The sequence below is a fragment of the Lactuca virosa genome, chromosome 1, assembly GCF_052849685.1.
Source record: "Lactuca virosa cultivar CGN04683 chromosome 1, Lactuca_virosa_CGN04683_v6, whole genome shotgun sequence".
Classification (NCBI taxonomy): Eukaryota; Viridiplantae; Streptophyta; class Magnoliopsida; order Asterales; family Asteraceae; genus Lactuca; species Lactuca virosa.
Genome location: NC_136426.1, coordinates 306,806,742 through 306,814,648, shown reverse-complemented (window position 1 = coordinate 306,814,648; position 7,907 = coordinate 306,806,742). Strand labels below are relative to the sequence as shown.

Below are 7,907 nucleotides of genomic sequence, written 5' to 3'. Positions count from 1 at the left end.
TCAAATACAATACTCGATGTAAAAAATGAATGTTGTAATATTACATATGTGATGATGATGATGTTATGTTTCAATTATATACTCTGTAATGATACTACAATGTTAAAAGTCACACCAAGCCCCCGGACGTTTCCGCCGTCTGGTTCGGGGGTGTGACAAAAGATCCCTCTTCCAATCTAAAGAGCACACAATTATAGAGAGCAACCACGAATTAGGGTTTCTGAACTCATGTTAGGCAGTAAGAGAGGCTAAGGGGAATAAGTGGTCCTTAAATAGGGTGCAAATCCCCGGAATTAGGGTTTCATCCTCCAGCTCCTACTCGTCGAGTCCCTTCTTGGACTCGGCGAGTAGGTCACTTAAGTTCGCGGCCTAACCCGCTGCTACTCGACGAGTTAGGAAACCAACTCGTCGAGTAGACCTTGAATCCATGAGAATTTATCACCATAAATTGATATTCGAGAATCGGGGCGTTACAGATGTAGGAATCTTTGTATTACCAACTCATTCCTTGGTTGTTGCTTGTGATGATACATTTGATTTCAAAAATTGTTGTGGTTTGAAAATGGTACCATCAGATTTAGTAATGAAAACAGAAGAAACTGTCTGAGAAGAGTCGGAATTAATAGATTGGTTTTCAATAGTAACCCTTGTTGGATTAGGACTGACAGACTTGTTTTGAACGTCTGAACTAGGAAGATTTGATAGCCTTTTAAGAATCTTAACAGGCACAAAGGTATTGTGGTTCCTAGTGGGTTGGCTAACTGTCCGAGATACTTTCTTTTTGGAGCTCTCAATGAATCTGGAATCTTGCCTTGACCTAATTTCCTTTTTGAGGGCATTTTTGGCTTCAATCTTAGGGTCGACAACATCTTTCTTATTTAACGAAGGTTGTTTTTGAAATCACTAAGATTGTTTTTGAAATCACTTGAGAATTAGATGATGACTAAGAAGTTTTTCCAGCTAATGGATTGTTAAACTTATGCTCGATTGGCACTAAGGTTGTTTTTGAAATCACTTGAGAATTAGAAACACACGAGTCAGATGAATCATCACATACAATTTCTTCATCATTGTCACTATCTAAGGATGCCCAAATGAAATCTGATCTATCAAAGTCGAGTCCATTTGTCTCTGGAATTAATTCCTCAACAACACAATTGTTAGGAGGACCGAAGTTCGAAACTTGAACTCTAGTACGAGTGGTGCTAGGGAATGATTTCGAGGTCTGATTCAGGTCTAGGTGTATCAAAGGCGGAAGAGGCATGGAATAAGGACATCTGGCAACTATGGGTTGAAACTCAGGAATCAGAGATTAAAACCGGTCCGAGGTCTTAGAAAGGGGTGACAAAGGTGAGACAGCGGTGTCCGAATATTTGCGGTTCGGAATGTCTCCCATAAAAGTTAGATTTTTTAACTCATTCAAGGGACGAACAACAGGTTTCAGAAACTCGCTTCCGAGGCCTGGTGCTTTGGACCTTGGATGACGAAAATTATGAGTCATTCGTTCATTCGCTTCAATAATATCTATTGCATGATGTAAAGCATCAATTTTGGCATTCAGATGTTTGTTATCAGACACTAAAACATTTCTTTCAGAATAAGTGATTTCATATCTGTCTTTTAAATGAAACATCCAAAAAATATGACCCAAAAATTTCGTTTTGAAAATATTATAAGAAACTATAATCATCCATAATCAATAAGAAAACCAAGTGTTATGTGTCTCAAAATCTCATATCAAATACTGTATCAAAAAAAAAAGAGAAAATATATCAGAGTCTCAATAAATCCCAGGCTGAAAGTTGTGGTGTGTGCCATGCGATCATCCCGAGCCCTTCCCCTTGCTAGTGGAAGCACCTGAAACCAAAACTAAACACTGTAAGCACGAAGCTTAGTGAGCTCCCCCAAACTACCACATACCATAGAATAACACTTATAACACATATTGGGCCTTGCCCACTGCATCGGCCCCCGCCCGACATTGGACCGAAGTCCGACATAAATTGGGCCTCGCCCACTGCATCGGGCCTTGCCCGGCATCGGACCGAAGTCCGTAATAACTTGGGCCCCGCCCACTGCTTCAGGCTCCGCACGGCGTCAGACTGAACTCTGGAATAACTTGGGCCCCGCCCACTGCATCAGGCCCCGCCCGACATCGGGCCGAAGTCTGGAATAAACTGAACATAACATAAACATGAACATATAACATAATCGCATATACTGCATCAGGCTTGCCCGACATCGGACCGGAGTCCGGAACATATAACACATATCATAAACATGCATGAATCACGAAGACAACAAGCATACATAACTACTTCTCGGGACCACCCCGGCATCGGACCGAAATCCGGAACTACTATCATCTAAACAGGCCGACATTGTGGCCGTAGACCCGTTCCTACTGGAAGGAAACTCATCTCACACTTCTGAAGTCCCGCTGACAAAACCCTAGCTGTTGGATGACATATTCCCGAATCTATCAACATCAAAATAACACCCAATTAATAATTGGGTTCTAACACATAACTATAAGTCCATGCTTGGGGTAAAAGACTGCTTTACCCCAATCGTAGCTTGATCCAATCCCAACGCCCAATCAAAAGGCCCAACAGTCAACTATGAGTCAAAGCCCAACATATGGCCCAATTTTCCAAATTGGGCCCAAACCTTTACATCATCATAATTAAAGGCCCAACTACTTAGTCCAGTCCAAACATTTGGCATTCTGATGGTCTAATATCTCATAATCATCAAGGCCCTGTTATGGCCCACCTATGGCCCAATTTTCCAAATTGGGCCTAAGCCTGTCCAATGGGCCTTATCCTAAGGCCCAATCCAAATATTCTAGTCCAAGTACTTGTTAGTAGTTGGCCCATCACAAGTCCAGACATCTAGGCCCAACAGAAAGGCCCAACTCTAAACCCAACACAATTAGGTTGGCCCATCACAAGTCCAGACATCTAGGCACAATTAGTAGTTGGCCCATCACAAGTCCAGACATCTAGGCCCAACAGAAAGGCCCAACTATAACTAACAAAATTAAATCCATTGCATTATCATATGAATCAAACATAATGACTTAGCTAATCAAACCTAAACAAAAGTTCTATTTAGTTATTGCTTTCTAGAATCGCTTTTTTGTATTTCTTCGTTAGTTCTTTTTGTTAATCGAGTTAAGTTTTAAGTTTTCTAAACTTGCGAAATCAGAATCCTCCCTTTTAAGTTGTTTAACTAGTAGTAGATAATTTATTAAGAATCATTTCCGTTTCCAAAGTGTTCGACAACACGTAGTTACTAAATAAAGATTGCAAAACGAATAGGTACACTTGCCTAATTGTGTAGTGAGTTCAGAGAGACTAAGTACAAATTATAAATATAAATTTGATATAAGAAATTAGCACATCAAAAACCCTAACTAATGGTTATGTACTTGATGCATTAGAGTAGATTATGGTAAAATAGGTATTTTTAGGATGCTTAATTCATCAATTGCATTGGATTAAGAGATATTATGGAGTATAGAAATTATAAATTTGATATAAAAAATTATCACATCAGAAGCGTCTGAGTTCTTAAACGGGCGTTGCCACGTCGTGGGGCGTCAACCACCACGTCGTGGCCCACCCAAATATTACCATTTATATTTTGATATATATATATATATATATATATATATATATATATATATATATAATATTTTGATATTTAAGAAGCATATATACGACATTTAAATTTTTTTTATCAGGGTTAAATATAATATTTAGAAAATAAGTTGAGCAAATATGATTTTTTGATATTTAATAAGGATATCCTGTAATTTTAATAAAATAAAACATATAACATGTTTAGTGGCGACGACTTTAACTGCGACAAAGAGGCGATAACGATAATGTAATAAAAGTGACAGAAAGCTCTTTGCGACTCAGTAGCAACGACCTATCCCCACTAAAGCCTTATTTTTTGTTGTGTTATCGAGGCCAACTCTCTGACTCAAAATCCTAATTTTACTTGGAATGTACTTTTTCCGGTTGGTACTGACCTCTCCATTTTGTAAAATCATTTCATCCATGAAACGTAATGGAAGACAAAGTATGTATATGGAATTGATATTTACTTAGATTTATAATATATATGTTATTTTATCCCATTATTTACTTAGATTTATAATATATATGTTATTTTATCACATTACTGAAGATATCTATCTATTAAATATTTATGCAAACGCCTCCATGAGCAAGAACAAATACAAACGTTAGGGTAATACACTCTTTGGTGGATGTTTTCATTTAAAAAGCAACAAATCAAGAATAATACACTTAAATAATGGAAAAAACTTTGAGAATTTTAATTAAATACATAGCGACAAGAACTCTTGTCTATATAGAATGGCATACCGAGAAAATCACGTGTACGGGATGAAACTCGTGGCACACTCTTTGATGAATGTCGGTTATTTACTAATGAATCTTAGGCATGAGATTAAATCAACATGCATACATATATCGGCCAAGATATTTTTAGGTATTATTTTGGTTTAGTATAAAATGAGGACTAGTTACTCTTGGTGCACACTTTCCGAACTTCACCTTGAGAACCTGTAAGGACCCCAATCCTGCCCATGTTAACCATAGAGACACCAAAGTCCTTGAAGAATGTGGAACCATGGCTAGTAGCTTGAATCATGTAAGCTCTATGTTGGGTTTAATCTTGACATAAGATGTTATTTTTAGTTTAGTATTAGTTTTATTTAGTAATTGAATAAAAGATAGTAGTTCATGGGTTGAATGGGTCATGTGGACCAAGTCTTTTGGGGCTTTTAGAATGATAGGTTTAGTGTTGGAAAAGAGGAAAACGTGTGCTTGTTTTTGGTTAGTTTAATTAGGTTTTGTAGGCTATAAAAAGCCTTTAGTTTTCTGAATATTAAAGCAGCTGTTTTGAGTCGATAAACAACTCTCCTTCTTCTTATTCTGTTTCTGCAGTGAAGTGAATATAAAGGCCTGATTTCCAACATATGGTATCAGAGCCTAGGGCTCGTTTAGAAGAATCAGGTTTGAGAGTCGGTGGCGAGAGAGGAGGTGCATCCCTTGGCTGCAGGGCTCAGAATGAAAGAAGATGATGGTTGCAGGGGCTGAACCAATATATTGCTGCTACAGTCAAGACCGCCAGAAAGAAGAAAGAAAGAAAGAAAGAAGATAGAAAGAAAGAAAGAAGAAAGAAGAAAGAAGAAAGAAAGAAGATTGTGACATGCAACCTGTTGGCTGTTGCTTTCTGCAGAAAGAAAGAAACACAGAAAAAGGATCAAACGAGGGGGGTTCTCGGCTGTGGTGTATTCCGGTTTCTGATGTGGTGTTAATGGCTCATAATGGTGTTGACAGATGAAAGTCCGGTTGTGGTTGTTCGATCCAAGAGATAGCAAAAAATGGCTGTTGAGGAAGAAAGCAAGCAACAAGATGAAGTAAGCAGAAGGGTTCTCAGCAAGAGAAGACCAAGAGAGCAAGAAAGAAAGCAAGCAAGAAAAGCAAGAAGGAGCCTAAGTATGTTCTATGTTAGAAAGTAAGAAGCAAGAAAAGAAAGTAGTCTGTATCAAGTAGCAGACAAGAAAGAAAGCAAGAATGAAAGATAAGCAGCAAGGCAGATCATGTTTGTTAATCAAAAGAAAGATGCAGCAAGTTTGTTGTTTGTTAGCAGGTAAGAAAGAAGAAGCAAGCAGCAAGTGATTAACAAGCAGGAGAAGGCCGGTTGCAAGCAAGATTATAGCAAGTGAAGCAAATATCAAGATTGTCAAGATTAAGGGGGTGAATGTTGGGTTTAATCTTGACATAAGATGTTATTTTTAGTTTAGTATTAGTTTTATTTAGTAATTGAATAAAAGATAGTAGTTCATGGGTTGAATGGGTCATGTGGACCAAGTCTTTTGGGGCTTTTAGAATGATAGGTTTAGTGCTGGAAAAGAAGAAAACGTGTGCTTGTTTTTGGTTAGTTCAATTAGGTTTTGTAGGCTATAAAAAGCCTTTAGTTTTCTGAATATTAAAGCAGCTGTTTTGAGTCGATAAACAACTCTCCTTCTTCTTATTCTGTTGCTGCAGTGAAGTGAATATAAAGGCCTGATTTCCAACACTCTAGTCTCTGGGTCATCTAGTAAGGCTGCATCTGATTGAAGAAGCCCCCTCCTCTTTGTCACTAATTTGAAATAGGAGTCATCGAATGTCTTGAAGCTTCCTGGGTCTAACTCAGCAAACATGGTTAGGGTCCATTGTAGGGTCTGTATCCCTTTTACCGGTGAAGTTGTAGAGCCGGCTATCAAATGACGAACAATGAGATATCCCTATGGTGTGCCCTCCTATAAATGAACAAGAATCCACATGTATAAGGATTATGAAATGGTGCGTTTCAACTGGATTTGATTTTGACATTTAAAAATACATTGCTGACATTGTCGTGATAGATTGTTGCTTAAAGAAAATTTCACGTACGAAATTGAGAAGAATGTACCTGAGAGAACAACGAGGTCTTTTGTGCTTAGGCCCCGTAATGCCCACGATTGTTTCAAAACACTAATGTTTGAGGTAAATGATGGCAAGCCTGTCACTGGGGTTATGGGATCAAAGAATAAGGACACATTTCCATCTCTTCGGCCTGTTTCAACCTCCCAATATGGTCCCTTAGTCTGTCAAGAAGTGAAAAAAGAAAAACGAAACATAATTAGTTATCGTGCAACTTGAAATGAAAACAGGATAAAAAGTCATTTCCGAAATTAAGATTTGAGAGAACAATAATATATACCGCCACTGTAACGTCTCTGGCAACTAAGGCTACAATGTCAGCACATGAAACCACATCTGGGTAGGCCTTTTCTAACGCCAGCTTCACCCTATCGATGATGTTGAACCCTCTTAGGCTTAGATTTGGTGGTGAAAATTTCTCGGATTGATTCGTTGGAGAATCCAGTAGGACAGATCCATCACAACCCTATAAATAAGAGAGGCATTAATCAAGTTATATTAGTATTTTAAGAATGTAAATTACGATGCATATAGAGGGGAATTAAAATCTTTTGCTAAAGTATGCTTTTACGAACCCTAATGAAGCAATCGTGGAAGTGCATTCTCAAAAGAGGGCCAGATAGAGATGGTGCTACAGCCATAACATTGCTGATAACCTTAGATACTATCACCTCGGCCTGTGGGCATGATTTCTTATAGAACCCTACTTTCAACCCTTGGCCTTCTGCATCTACAGAAAACAGTGCTAGGACCATTAATTGAAGCATGAAAATCCCGAATAAGTTCTTTCCACCAGCCATTTCTAATAGGAAATACTTCACAAGTTAAACTTCTTTGTGGGATATTTGGAATGTAAACGATATCATGCCTCATTTTATAGTTTGTTAGGGAAACGCAATAATTTTGAACACGATATAAAGGTCGTTGTCACCACATGGCATGCATTTATATATTATTGAAATTTAATAAAAAAAATGCTTGACTTTGATAAATTAACACAATGACGCCGTTTAAAAAATGATACAGATAGGAAAACTGTCATGTTAACAATGGTACTATTTGCTAGGGTCCCAATATATAGATGACAAGGTTAGCCATCGTCTAACTGTTTAGAACAAATCATGTTAAAAGTAAGACAATCGAAGGGCAAAAAAGAGTTGACTTTAGCACGAACATGCATTCCTCAATCATTAACCTAATGCATGACCACCGCAATATCCCAACAAGTTATAAAGAATTGGAAAACAAGTTGTAGAAGAATATATAAAATAAACGAAATTAACTGTTAAGCTAATCAATGGATCCATTAAAACAGATGGCTTCATAAAAAAACAGGGTTTGGTAAAATCTTCTAATTAATATTCATAAATATTTCATAAACAAGTAGCAACCATACCT

The 7,907-nt window shown here is 37.7% G+C and overlaps 1 pseudogene across 1 annotated transcript; it reads right to left on the bottom strand.

Moving 5' to 3' along the window:
* Window positions 1-4,258: 4,258 nt before the first annotated feature.
* On the bottom strand, window positions 4,259-7,338 carry LOC145167715 (peroxidase 27-like; annotated as a pseudogene). The gene is made up of 5 exons (XR_013741385.1): window positions 7,085-7,338; window positions 6,790-6,975; window positions 6,499-6,673; window positions 6,123-6,346; window positions 4,259-4,696 (listed from the first exon to the last, which is right to left on the bottom strand). The product of XR_013741385.1 is annotated as a peroxidase 27-like (transcript).
* Between the last annotated feature and the right edge of the window lie 569 nt (window positions 7,339-7,907).